This window comes from Cinclus cinclus, chromosome 9, assembly GCF_963662255.1.
Source record: "Cinclus cinclus chromosome 9, bCinCin1.1, whole genome shotgun sequence".
Taxonomy (NCBI): domain Eukaryota; kingdom Metazoa; phylum Chordata; class Aves; order Passeriformes; family Cinclidae; genus Cinclus; species Cinclus cinclus.
Window position 1 is genome coordinate 5,650,751 of NC_085054.1, and position 15,281 is coordinate 5,666,031.

A 15,281-nucleotide genomic window follows, 5' to 3' on the forward strand; every position below is an offset into this window, starting at 1 on the left:
TTTATTAGTGCAAAACTTTACCTTGACATGATGAGTAAAGTTAAAGCCCGAGGCTTTTATGCGGTTATGAGAGGCTCTGTCAGTGAACACTGTAACCTAATTAGTTTTGATGCAGCAAATCAGCAAAGCCACCATTGGTTATGACCTCTGCCAAGAGCATGAGAGAGCCAGACAAATGAAGCTTAAGATGTTATTAGTTGTTCTATTCCAAAGTTCCAGATAAAATATGACAGGATGTTGTTGCTTGACTCCGGCATCAGTTCTCCAGATGGCACTCAGCGCTGGCTTGTGGCGAGGCTCGCAGGGAGGCTGCCACATTGTCTCTGTCAAAACGAAAGTTTTCCAATTACAAAGAGATAATTCGAAGAGATGCAAACTTAATCTCCTGAACGAAAGGTTGCAAGCTGTGTAATAGCAGTTGAGGGGAGAGATTTCGCGTAGTTCACTTGCTGCAAACACGGCTGTTCAGGAAAGCTTTATTATGCTGCCTAGCGAAACAAAGTAATCAGATGCTCTTGACTCTGTGCACTAGGACAGCTGGGGCTGGACACTGCCGTGGCACAACCCCTCTGGTGGAATTAGTGGGTCTGATCCATCTGCAGCGTTGTTGACGAAGATCAGGAAAGAGATAAAATGGTGTAAGATGTATCCAAAGGAAAATTCAAGACCTTTGAACTAGCTGAGAACTGGACTTGTATTTTATGGTAGACCAGGTAACTTCTGCTAGTTTGGTTGAAGGAAATAATGTGTGTTTTTTCTCAAATTATTATGAAATCTTTAGTGGAAAAAAGAAAGAGAATGTCATGCAAGCGGTGAACTTGTGATATGTTTTAAAATATCTTCGTATTTACAGCACTGTACCAGGCATGTTGAAGTTATTCAGCTGCCACTGGTACAGAATGACAAGGTAATGGCCTGATAACAAGCAGGAACAGTATCTAACCTAAAGATCATTTTGAGCTGCTGGGAGCATCAGGAATTTCACTAAGGATAGAAGACAGAGTAAAGAAAATATCCTCTACTTGACCTATGTACACAAAGAACTGATGAATGAATGTACCACACTGAATTTGAAAAGCTCTCAGTAGTAAAGCTTTTATATTTCACTCAGTATCACTAAGTGAATCACAGCTGTACTTTTCAGGGTGTGTGTTCCTTTCCACCTGACACTCTCTGGTGATGACTGAAAGCAGCAGGTTTCAGGAACACTGTTTTAAATACTTAAACACGTGAAATTCCCTCTAAGCACAAGAGAAAATCTTCATCTAGTGAGGATGATCGAACATGGGAACAGGTTACCCAGAGAAGCTGAGGCATCCCCATCTCTGGAAATACTCAAAGCCCAGCTGGGTGAGCAGTCAGCTGGCCCTGGCTGACCCAGATCAAGCCAGTGGTGGGACTGGACCAGCTCTGGAGACCCCTTCCAGTCCCAGCTGTTCTGAATATCTGCGAGTCTATTCAAATTATCATCTACTAAAAATTATTATCTACAACAAAGTAAATTTTAAAAGGAAGTCACACTCTGTCTGCTTATAAGGAGGTACACATAGGAAAATATGCAAATGCAGGCAAGCAATATCAAACCATGAAGCAGCAGGATTAATATCAATTCCCTGGTTTCTAAGATGAAACTGCTCAAGCAGCCCCACCAGCACACAAAGCAGGGGGTTTGCTGCCAGGACAAAGGCAGCACAAGAGCAGCCCTGCACAACTTTGGGCACTGGCAGCCTCCCAGAGGGCCGAGCACTTTGTGGGTGTCCAGAGCCTAACCCAGCCAGGGTTTGGCACGTGCACCTTGCCCCTGGCCTGGGTGCTTTGTGTGCTGCCCAGTGCCTGGGCGTGAGGGCAGCCCTGCACGCCAGGGTGCTGCAGCCACGAGAGGGGTCTGGGCCAGCTGTTTGTGTCCCACTGGGGCACTGCCAGGGAAGGGCAGGGGTAAGCTGAGAGCAGGCTTTTCCCTCTTTCTGTCTTAGAAAGGCCGAGGGACAGTGAAGCTGGGTGGGTGGGATGGGGGTGTCAGAAGGAGACCCTACACATGACTAAGTGGAGTTACAAATTTCCCTTTGTGGGATGAATTGTAAATAGGGATGGCAAGGGAACAGGGCTTGGAGGTCTACACAGTCTTCTGGATCGTGTTGTCCAGAAGCAAATCTCCAGACAGATCTTCAGGAGGGCATTTCTGTGCTTATTTTTCAACATAGTCCAAATAGCCAATCCAAAGTCAGCAACTTCTGGCTTTAAGATGTTCTTTTTTTCCCAAAGTCTGTATTTGCATACTAGCTATGCTAGTACTGGATTCTCTTGATGGTATACTAATGTCTGTCATAATTGCCACTGTGACCCAGCTCCAAATATTTAGTAGGTAAGAAATATCTCTGCTTATTAAAATGAAGAGGAATGGTGACATATTTGCATATTAACAGCATCAAAAATGGCCTCATTTTCACAGATGTTGCAGTCAATAATTTCTCTTTGCATGCTGCATCCTTTTTCCTCTAAGTTAGGACAGGACTTTCACACAGCTACAAACAGCCATGGCAGCCACAGGGCTGCCATCATGGAATGAGAGAAGTCAGGGAAGTAGGTCACTGAATGGCACAAGGCCTTATCTGCAAATGGTTCTCCTGGTGGGAACAGGATACTTTGAGATTTGCCATCAATGACATAGTTTGAGATACTGAAATCCTGAATCTGAACAGAGATGTGAGAGCATTTTCACTCCTTTGGAGTGAAACATTAGTTGAGACATCCAAACATAGCAAAGATGAACTAGAAGATTTTCTTATAATCAGAGAATTTGTTTTCTCCGGGGCCCAGAATGCAACTGTCCCAGATTTTATTCATACATGTGTTTTTAAAAAAGAATGCAACCTTCCCAAACAGCTGTTCCCAAAAGCTGAAAAAACTTACATGGAAAATGGGAGCTGCACCATGAAAAGGACATCCTACAAAAGAGCACCAGGTGGGTAAGAGACTGCTATTAACTGCCTTGTAGGCAGCAGCAAGTTGGTAAACGCTCAGTAGAAGTATGAGGTGTGCTGGTGGAAGATTTCCCCAGGGGACTTCATGCACAGAGAGAGCTCAGATGTCCTGAAGCTGTTTGCTGGGGCTCTACTCTAGCAAGTAGGGAACAGATCAGAGACTGTGACTGCAGCACAAGCCCTCATCTGATGAGTGAAAATATGGGATGGACATGAAAGGCCCATAAGGGAAAAAAAACTCCAGCATGTTTGATTTGGTAGAGATGAGGAGGGTCTTTTTCCCTCAGCAAAGTTTAATGTTCCCTCAAATGAGTAGCAGACCAGGGCCTGTCCCTCTTCCTGGTATAAATTATATTTTCTCTTTTGGCTGAAAAGAGTCATGAAAAGCATCCTACTCCAAAGTGTAGCTGTAAATTCAACATCAACAGTGTAATAGCATGAGAGGATGTCTTTTCCCCACTGAAATAGCGGAGTGTATAAATCTCCAGCGCAATTGAAGGAGGACTGAAAGGAGGACTCTATAAATGGGATTAAAGAAATAGATAAATACAAAACGTAAAGAGAGGAAATCAGAAATTCATGCACAGAAAAATGAAAATGTCTAAAGCAGAAGAGCTTGGGGGAAGTGATTCTAGTTTCACATAGGTGTGGATGAGAACAAAACAGTGGTGAAGGGAAACGCCCTACAAAGCGTACATATGCATTTACTGAAAAATTTCACAGAGCTATGAGGTTTATGGGTCTCATTTTGCATTGTTCACAAAATATGCAAAACCTTCTGTCTCTAACCATCCCTGCACTATGAACTGCTTTATCTTTCTGAAGAAAAGTTATTTTCTCAAGAACACGATATGTTCATCAATATTATCTTTCATGGAAATTATTGAAAATCCCCTCTGTGCTTTTGATCAGGTGAAGCCACTTTGTTCTGACTTCTCGGATGTTCATGGTGGTGCTCTGGGAGGCACACATGCTAATGGCAACACCAGAATGAGAAATCCTAATCCTCTCTCAGCCCACTGTCCAAAAAAATTCTCTTTGATATTCCGAAAGTTTTTGGTTTTTGTCTATTCCATGACTTTTGAAATGTCAACTCCTAAATTTGTTTTTGGATGAAAGGAAACTGTGAAATGTTAAGCCTGGTATTTTTTCATGTGTGTGCAGCAGAGGCAGAGAGTTCAAGGCTTAACATTTTCTATTGCTGGACATTTACATACGGACAGTAATTTAATAATAAGATCCTGTAGCATGATTGGAAACATTCTTTCACAGCTGTTGATGTGTTAATCCAACATGGGAAAGAGAAACCAGAACAAACATTTCAGCCATAGGGTTTATATTTTTATAAAATCTGAATACTCTTAAAGCTGACAGCATGTTTACATCTGGAACCTCTGTGATCGCAATTGATACATTTAATCTGGCATGTGGCATAAAACAGGATTAGATAAGGTTTTCTTCTCAGCCGTGCTTTTCTTGTGCAAAATAATATTTATAACAGTGTTCTCAACAAATCACATCTCAGTGCTGGATACTGTGTTGAAATGCATTGTGCATCATCATTTTTTTCCCAAGGTTATGTCCCTGTGATTTGTGCTAATTAGCAATGAACTGACTCTTGGGTTGACGACATGCTCAGGAGCGTGGAGGTTTGAGTTGAAAAGCCCAAGCTGACCAGATCATTCCCCAAAGTAACTGGTGTGAATGCATCTCAAAAAATAGGCTGGAACAGGACCTCACATAAAATTTGGTCATTTGGAGCTAGATTATTCAGAACTGAGGAAAAAAAGAAACATATTAATGTGAACATTCGGACAGACTGTACTCAAAATTCTAGGCAAGGGCCCAGGTGCTACTTCATTATTTGGTGTTTCTTATCCAAATGACTTAATCTTCAAGTCCTCCCAGAATCTGAGACTGCACTGACTCCTATTTGCACAGTCCTTAATGGCTGCTAATTTCTGTGTGGCTCCCTTCCCACCTCCTCAGCTCCTACAGCATTATCCTTCCCAATCTGAACACACAGGTCCTGAGCGTGATTTTTTTTTTTTTTTGTGAGAAGCCTGATTAATTCACAATTATGCATTCAGATGAAACCTTCTCCCTAACATCCTGCTGCTGAGCATCTCTGTGTATGTCACTAGAGTAGCTGACACTGTACTGGGGCTGGAGTGCCTGGCACTGTGGTCCCTTGTCAAACAAGAAAGAAAAAGAATGAAATGTGAACCAATGGTAGCTGCAGTGTGTATTACTGATCGCTGTCCACTGGAACTCACTACCCAATACTTAGAAGTGATGAGTGAGGGGAATGGACACTGAATATAATTCCCAACCCTCAGTGAACCAGAGTGAAAAATCATCCACGTGTGCTGCAGGTACACATCCAAACCGACTTTTAAGTAATAGGGGCATGAATGGAGTTAAAATAGGTAGGGAGACCATGCTGCTAGCTATTTTCTAGGCTACATGTATATAAAAGGCAATATTTGATGCTGTGAAAAATTATGCAGCTCACAGCCTAGAGAAAAAAAATGCAACTGTGTTTTCATATAAGCCTACTAAAGACTGGAAAGGAAAATGCGCATTTCTGTAGCTAGCAGTAACCTCTGCTTACATCACTCTGAATAAGAACAAATAAACATTACAAATATAGAAATAATTAAATAAAACAGCATTTGTATTTGAAGAGAAACTTATTTCATTACGTATCTTGAGTCCATTTATTAGTCATGTAGTCTAAATGAGAGAGCTAAAGCACCACAGACAGGTAATAAATAGAAATGCCTGCCCTAGCATGGGCCTCTCCATCATGATACAGAAGCATTCAGTAGAGAGGAAAATTGACCAGACATTGAAGGAGATAATGGACCTATCTTTTGAAGGAGTGGAGATAATGTAATGTTTAATATGACATTCCTGATAACTAATCAGGAAGATCTACCTGTGCCAGATTTCCAAGGTTATTAGTAATTGAATGCAACTGGATATCACTAGAAAGCAATGTAAAAGGAAAGGAAGAACCACAATTGTTTGACAGGAGCAGAGCACCTTCAGGTCTGAAGATAGGGTCCCTATCTCAAAGACCTTACAGACCCCAGTTAGGACTGATTTATATTTAAGCAAGCAGCTAAGCTCCCTGCAGAAAGAGGGCAGTTCATTTTGCTGAGAAGGGCAGACATCTCCCCACCCTCACTGTCTCCCAGTCTCTGCCCCTGCTCACAGCTATGCAGTCTCAGCCATGCCTGTGCATGAGCTCTAGCACATATCTGACCCCACTGAGCTGATGTAATGTAAGGCAGCTGCACAAAACGACATCTTTTTCCTCTCTGTTCCTTGTTTGCTGGTTTCATGTGCTGGGTTGGCTTGTCATTCACTTGTCAGCTGCTAGAGGGCTGGAAATTGCAGCTCTCAGTGGGTACGGTGCTTACTCCTCAGTGCACCGTAGTAGCCACTGAGCGTGTGGGGCAGAGTGGGGCTGGCAGGGCTTCTTACTGTGATTCAAGAGTGTGATGCCTGACATGTGTTGAATGATTGCTTTTTCATTTAGCGTCAGCTCAAATCCCCCACATCTGCACCAGTGCAGTAACTGTTGGGTTTGGTGCAGCTGGTGTAGGGAAAGAGAAAGAATTTTCAAGAGAAAAATTTAGGTGGTGGCGTTCGAATCTTCCATGGAAGACATCTGGGTTATTCACTGTACATACCAGTAAAATGAAATGCTTATTTTTTTCTGTTCTTATAACTTTTTTCTTTTCTCCGTATTTTCAGCAGAGGTGGAGTTCCTCCATAAAAGAGCATTCATTTCTTAATGCTGAAGGGATTTTAAAAAGATATATAGGGCAAGCAAAGTGCCAGTAAGTGGCATGCAAATATTTAGGGATGATGACTAAACTGGGGTATCGATTTTTATTTATTTTATTTATTTTATTTTTCCAAATATCTCTTGGTTTCTAGACCAAAATGAAAGCATATTTTGGGCACTATTACAGGGTAGCTCTTCAAAAATAACATTTTGTCTGCAACAGGTGGAGCTGTGGTGCTTCTTCTCTTTTTCATTTACAGGTACTTTCTGTGGCCACTCAATCTTAGGCTCTGGTCTTCCCATAACTTCTTAATCTGTTAAATAAAAAGTGCGATAATCTAACAGTCCCAGAATCAGCTTTATCCCTAACCCCAGTTCTTGTCTGGGGCTCAGGCTGAGCCTGAGAAACCTGGCCAGGGACAAGAGGATAAGCTCATGCAGAGACCAGTCTTCGGGCAGCATGGCCTCTCCCTTGGTGGCCTCCATCTTTTAGTTCTCCAGCCCAAGACCAGGCTTTGTCTGCCTCCCAATCCCATCCCTAACGCTAATGGGATGAGAGCAATAAAAGCCCAGTGGGATCACTACTGTCTCAGAAGGTGGCAGGATGGAAGCCAGGACGGGGATATCTGCACCTTCCTGTCCATGTCTTTTGTCTCACAGTTGAATGACCACTCCTGTCTCCAGGAGGAGGATGAGTAGAGCTGTCCATCTGTTCATTTGCCACCAGTCAGGTCTAGCTCCAGAATGTGTTTTTTCTTTGCTCCCACTGTCTTGCTCCTTTTGTTTACCAGAAAAGTTCTTTAGACTAGTCCAAGCTTTTGTGTTTAATCCAGTGGGGTTTATTTCTGCCCTTTGCATTGTGTTGGATTTTTGTAGCCACAGTGAAGGCTGAGCTGGCCCTCAGTTACCGGCTCTCTGAGGAGCAGAGACTCCATGCTGAGCGTAGCTGGCTCCTTGCCACCTGCTCCTGTGATAGAGGATGGGTGTCAGAACAAAGCTGGCGGCATGAATTGGCATGATGAGGTGAGAAAGTAGGGTGCACGGTGCTCCAGCTGATGCTTGCCAATGTAATTGCCCTTCAGGCAATAATTCTTGCCAGTGTGATGGCCTCCAGGGACCTTCTGCATGCCAGCGCCAGCCAGAGCCACTTCTGCTTCCCCATCACTCAGCCGCCGTGAGTGTTAACCTTATATTAATTTAAGGCTGAACCCCTACCTTCACATTAGTATTTCATAATAGCAAATTAAAGGAAATTAACTCTTTTTTCAAAATGCTTGAAGTAGGTGGCAAAGAAAACATTAGTGAGGCTTGGAGGGTCTTGGGAGACAAATCTTTTGTACTGGCGCATAGTACAAATGCCACGAGGAAGGCGTCCTCATCTGGTGCTTGCAGCCTGCTTGGCACTTGCTACAGTAAATTAGTTGGTCTTAAACCAGCAGAAGCAGCTCCCAAAGCCTCTTTCCCAATGCATCCCTAAAAATGGCTGGGAACATCAGAGTCAATTGTACAGCAACAAAATCAGGAAAGCAGGAACTACTGTAAACTTAAGGGTGAAAATAACAGGGGGACGAGACCCGAAAAGAGCTAATTCAGCTCCCTCAGTTTTCTGCAACGAAAAAGAATTTTTAGTCTTAGATTCCAAGAGCCAGTCAGCTCCTCACAGTAAAAGTCAGTTCTGGCAGGTAAGAGCAAGCAGTAACCTTGTGGAATTTTAAACCTTCTCATCTCCAGGGTTTCACATTTCACAAATGTTTGAGTCCCAGGACACTGCAAGGACCTCATCCACTCCCTCTGAAGAGCTGGGGCTTGAATACCAAAGAAGAGTTTGTCGTGACATTTTCAAGTTGCTCTCAAATAACCTTCCCATTTGATTCTTGTTTCTTGTGAGTGTTTTCATATTACTGCATGGCAAATATTCCTTAGCTCCGAACCACTACCATTATACAAAAAAAATCAGTCGGTTCATGAAATGTTCACCTCTCTTTGTAGTTCCCCCTCTAACAGGAAATTTTGAAGGCTCCAAAAGTCAAGGCATACTAGCAGCAGGTAGGAGGTCCAACACCCAAGGGAGTGAGCAAGAAGGTTCCTCATGCAGTAGCAGCTGTCTCTAGGGAGCATCACTGTGATGGATGGGGCAGATAGGTCATGCAGTACCTAGGGTGGAGACACAGTGCCATGAGACCTCCCACAGTCCTGCCCTGTGACCAACTTCTGACCTGAATCCCCCATTGCAAAAACCTGGTCATTTTTAACCAGCTTTCCAAGCACTGGTGCTGACTGTCAAAATTGTTAAATGTTTAAAAAGCCCACAGACAGGCAGTACTGGTTCCTCCCAATGCAGTCTGTGGATGTAGCAGTACTTCTGTAGGATTTCCAGTACATTTGCAGATAGTACAACACATTCAAACATAAATCTCGTCAATTTGCATCAAACATCCTCCTTTGCAGTTTATGGCTATGTAAATGTCTAATAAAAACCCTAGCACAGGAAACATCTTAAGACAACTGCTATTTCACAGCTTCACTACGGGTTCTTAATGTAAGTTAATAAGGCAAATACAATACCTGACGTTTGCAATGGTAATTGCACAGGCCTCACTGTGAATGATGGCTAAATCCGATTGTGCATGACTTCCTTTGCAGAGTGTCTGAATTATAGTGTAGGTTGAAGCCTGAAAAATCAATGGCTGCTATAATCACTCAATTAAAGCCTTTGGAAATCATTAGCAATTTGGTAAATTTAAAATACTTAGCTATACGTCATTTTTAAACAGAGAGTGGCAGACCAGCACAACTCCATTCGTTACACTGGGGAATTGCTGCCGGAGGGGTAAACAGGAACAGCATTAGTGCTCTATGGCTGAGTAGGAAAGTGTATCACCGGAGCTGAAAGGCTGAGAGACACAAGTAACCCCTGTGAGCTTTACCTGATTTACAGTGTTTAGCTGAGGTTACTCTTTAAGTGGCCAAATACCTGTCAAAATCTTCGCAAGATCCTTGCTGGCCTACAGAGCAGTAGTCCTCTACAAATGCTGCAAGTTTGGATTAACTCTGACCCCAAGAAGCAGAACGGACCGGGCAGAGGGGGGAAGGAAGCAGCACCATCAGAGCCCTTTGTTACTGAAGGAAAACCAGTGGACAGCAAGGCCTGCTTTTGGAGTGGGACGTACAAATGAATGTGGTCCATAAAAAGAGAGAAAATAACGATGTCAGGAGTCTAATATTTAATTTCCTAAACAAAATAGAAACTGAACATGATATTTTACTCCATCTGGACTAAATCTATCCATCTGCAAAGATTTAACTTTGAAAGATAGTGGAAGATATCTCTTCTCAACTTGTGTGTTTATTTTCTTTAACAGCCTGTTCTTTGGAAGCAGTGGCATCTAAGTGCAGCAGCACCACTATTCTAAATATATGGTCCGTCTGTCGGAGAAGAGAGAGGCTTCAAAAGAACGAGCAAGCTGACAGGCACCGGCACAGTGCACCAACGCCTCGTGCTCCCCTAGGGCTGTTGGACTTACGTAAGTGCTATTTAACTTTGTGGAGCTTAGGCAGCTTAATGAACTTGAGAGAGATGGACTATGGGGCTAGGAACAGCTACTTCACTTAATCTGTTGCAGCTTCTAATGCTTAACTTGGGGGTAAAACTACATCGCAAAGCGAATTGTCTGTCCTTAGAGTGCAACGCGGTGGCTGTTGAGCAGAACAGGCAGCGGTCGCTCCCATCCCCAGGGGCAGGGATCCATCCCCACGGGCAGGGGAAGCCTCTCCTGTACCCCGGGTACCGGTGTAGGCTCGCTGCCTCCCCCGCTGCTCTGCCGCGCACACGCCGGGACTGCGGGGCTCGGGGAGCCGTCCCGGTAGCGCACCTGCGGGCTGTCACCCCGCGGCTGAAGGCTGCTGGCCCCGCTCGGTCCCGCCCGGCTCCGCGGGTCCCGCTCGGTCCTGCCCGGCCCCGTTCGGCCCCGCTCGGCCCCGTTCGGCCCCTCTCGGCCCCGCTCGGCTCCGCTCTTTCCGCCCGGCCCCGGCGGATGCGGCCGTAGCCGGTGCGGCAGCGCCACCTCGCGGCGCCGAGCCGCCCCTACAGCCGCGACTGGGAAAGGCGACTCGAGGGAAAACTTCTCACGGCGCTGTTTTCTTTGTTTTTTTCCTCCACGTGCAAAGGTAGGAAATTAGCTGGCCTAAACAGGGAAAGAATTTGTCTTGTTTTGTCCTAACTTTAGTTTTTCTTTGCGACCGGATCCAGACACTAATGTTTTTTCATTTAAGAAAGGTAATTCTGGCCATTTTGCAGTAAAAATATCCACTAAATCAGTGAATGAAGCTTAATTGATACCTTAATGTTTTTAGTTCTTCATCAAAACTGATATAAATATATAACTGATATAAATGCTGATAAAAAAAAGGCTGTTTGAAAACAGCAACATGTAACTGTGAATAGAATGAAAATGCCACTTTTCTGTGATAACCGATTATTCCAGTGAAATGGCAGCACATTCACTTCCCACTTAACAGGGAAACCCAGGCAGAATAGCATGGGGTGTACTAGGATTTCTCTTCAGAAATGGAATGCAATTTTAAAGTTGTCTGTCACTATAAGTCCACTGCTTATAAACTAGGAACTGTAAGTACTGGTAACCTTTATTTACCATGTAGTCAAGAGCTGGGTGCAAATTTTTACAAAAGTACATGCCTTCAAAATGCTGGCATACATAAACATAACCCTAGATCTCTGCACTTGCACGAAGCTCCCTTCATGAGTGTAAGAAATGCCATCACACTCTGCTGTACTTCAACAGTAGCTTTATTCCCCTCCCATTTATCACTTCTACATTTGAAGCCCCACTATTGCTGCCTGGCACTGTGATCGCATGCTAGACTGCAGATTTCCAACCCAGCTGCATCCTTCAGACATACATCCAATGGCAGTGTTCAGAGGAATGGTCTCCTGCAAGGTTTGTCATTCACCCTGTCTCCCTATATGATATCCCAGAAAACTGATCTCCAGGATGACAGCTCATTCAGCACTCCAGAAATTTACCCACGCTGAGCTCCTCCTTAAATAATGACCTGACATTTGTTCTGTAGAGGGAGACAAAGCCCAGACTGATGAAAATGGTTGGCAGCTGCTTTCATTTGTGCCATTCAGAAGCCAGATGATAATTTGTCCTCGGGGACCCATCACTTCTTGGCAGTCAGACCTGTCCACTGCACTTTGCTATTACTTTTGCTGTTACTTCCCACCCCTGGTGCACGCAGCACACACACACGGAGTCAATATTCAAGGGAGACGAAACTGAAATTTACTGCCAAGAGTCATGAAAGATTTCATGTTTCTGAGAAGTGGGAGATAAGATCACATATTAATTTAATGCTGATAAATACAAACCGGTAGATAATGGGAAGACATTTGATAGACCTACATAAAAGGTTAAATTAGCTATTTCTCAGAAAAGAGATCCCAGCCTCTCTGAACAGTTGAATGAAGGCATTAGCTAAGCAATAAAGGTCAAAGAGGCAAAGTATTCTGAACTAGTAGGCAAACAGATCAAACCAGAAAACGTTATTCCAGATGAACTTTGAGCTCATATTTTGCATAGAGTGTGGAGCTCTCATAGCTTTAAATTAGCTAGACCAGAATTACAAAATGTACAGACAAGGGTGACCAGGATTACCAGAACATCTTCCATATAAGCAGAGATTAAATAAATGAGGAATTTCCAGCCTGGAAAAATAAGAGGCTACTAGGAGCTGATAATAATGATGACACGTAAAATCATCGATGGGCTGCAGGAGAACAGATGCAATTATCCATTATTTTTCACAGTATAAAACTGTAAGACACAAAATGAAGTGCTCACATACCAGTTTGCATGAAATAATTACCTAACGAAGTGCTTTTTCCACACAGCCAATACATATCTGTAGCATTAACTGTCAAAGGATGGTATGGTAGTAATTTAGGATGGTTAAATGAGGTAAATAATACTTACCTTGGACCACAAAGTTACAAAATCCTTCCCAGTACTTGGAAACACTATATAAATAGATGGGGCCATCCACACCTTAGCTGTGTAAGAGCAATAGCAACAGCAATGAGATGACTCTATGCATTTATATTCATGCATGTGGTCCCTTCAAATCTTAGATCACTCTAGATGCAGAGCCTGTGGTTCCCATGAAGGGAAGATATATATAAATATTTCATACTGTCCCTATTTCATCTATTCCTGGCAGTTTTTAAGGTTCCCCAAATTGTTGCTAGTATGCTGGATGTCAGGTATTCCATCCAGCAACAGAGGAAGTCATAGCTGCCCTCCATGCATGCAGAGAGATGGGGATAGATGAGCTGAAACTGGCTTTCCTTTTTAAGGACTCAGAAAGCAAAAGCCCCAGTGTGCTGCAAATGTTCCATCCACTATTTTCCAAGTACATGATCTGCCCTCTCATCTAAGCTGAACATGCTGAACACTTGAATGTGTCCAGCTCTCACTGACATCAGCAAGGTCAGGCAGCAGTGCTGCTGTCCTGCTTCTCCCTTTGGAAGCAGTGCTCTATTACACAATCCCTCCTGCTGTCCTGGAACCTCTGCAGCCACTTTCAGCCAGGAGCAGCTAGTGAAGGAAAGGCAGAGGGGGTTCAGCCTTGGAAGTTACTGTGCAACATAAATCAAAGTGGTGCCGTCAAGAAGTTGAAGGGACACCATACATAAAGCAGTGCCAAGTTCTCAAATGCATCTGCTTCCATGGCTATGGCACAGGCTGCCAAAGTACAGTGCTGGTTTATGGCTGGGTCAAATTGCACTTCAGTCACACTACTGTCATTGTCCTCTGCAACTGCTTTAGTCCAGGATTCCCACACAAGCCTTCCTTCTTTCACACAAATATCCATTCATGATTTTTGCTAAAGAAAATGCAGGCAAGGTGGAATTCACTCTTCAGTGTGGAGTCAGGAGTCCTTCCTTGCTGCTTCTGCCCACACAGACAAAACCCCAGGGGCAGAAGGCCAGCACGTCTCTGTAGAAGCTTCTGTTCTCTGCAGCTTTTTTCCCTCCAGCACTGTGGGAACCCAGGGGATCCAGGGCCTGGGGAAGCCATGCAGCCAGGGCTGCCCCGTGGCTCAGAACTGCATCCAGCCACTGCAAAGCCCCTCAGCCAGAGCCCTGCAGCTCTCCTGTCACGGTGCACGCAGGTGAGAACACCTCTGAGAGGCCACTAATCTGCTTAATACATGAAGAAAGGAAGAAGCTTGGTCTCATTTTCTGCAATACCCCATGGCCAAAAATAAGCTGGTACAGAGCAGGAACTGGTGTACCACAAAGCCTGGAAGAGATTCCTTTTCCTTTTCCCCCAACAGGTAGGGAGGGAGCAGAGCATGAATCAGACCTGGTGCAGCTGCTTTCATTGTGAGGCTGTACAAGCCTGGCCACGGCTTGGGCTGCCCTGCAGTCTTGCTTTCTATGAGTCCCTTCCCTTCCTGGCTATAGACTTGGTACAATCACTACTCAACATTGACCAGCGAGACTGTCTCTACATAAAGCACACCACACGTCTCTGAGACACCAAGAACATGCTACAGAAACAAGGCTGGTATTTATTAGCCTCTTCGTTGTATGCAGTATCATTATTTTCAAAATACTTACATTTACCCATCCCTTCTCATTTGCTCTGAATGTAGCCACCAGCTCAGCTGAAGAGGTGATTGCCCCTCTCTATTCCTCAGCAGTGTCACAGGCTGGGACTGCTGGTTTCCACACCAGATCTCTGTATACCACATCATCAAGGAGCCCAGTTTGGGCAGCTTCCCAGCCAGCTGCATGCATTCCCCATTCAAATCCCAAAGACAACAGAAAAGAAAAGCCCATCCAAAATGGAGAAGAAGAGGGGATGTGCAGTATCTTCAGCTTTACACAAAAATGTCATTTCAGTTCACTTTTTCCCAAATACAGGGCCCAGTGATTGGCGATGATTTTCTGTTCTATCTTCTTAAAACTGTAGAAGAGTATCAGTGCCATTCTTTGGTAGCATACAGTATTCATCCCAGCACAGCTAGGTAGGAAATAGTTTGAAACACCAGATGCTCTTCACAACCAGTGCTTTGGATTTATTTCCAGCAAGGGTTTCTTCCCTCCCGATGAAAACAGACACACATTCTCATTTAACAACTAATTGATTTATTTAACAATACAAATTTCTTTCTACTGCATGGCTTAGCAGAGAGAACTTGAGAAACAAAATTAGCTTTTCTTTTTCTTTTAAAGTTTAAATGTTTACACAAAAAACAACCTTTACTTCAGTAAATATAAAATTTACACACAAAAAAATCTACATTAAAAAAGAACAGAATCATGACAAACCAACAAAAAAAAAAAAGAGGAAGGGAATTCAGTGTAAAGGATCCAATTGCAAGGAAGGCAAGATGGGGCAACACTAACAAGGCATCCCATTTGTACACCTAGGTATCTGAAGTCATAGGTACAATACAAACCCAAAATACAT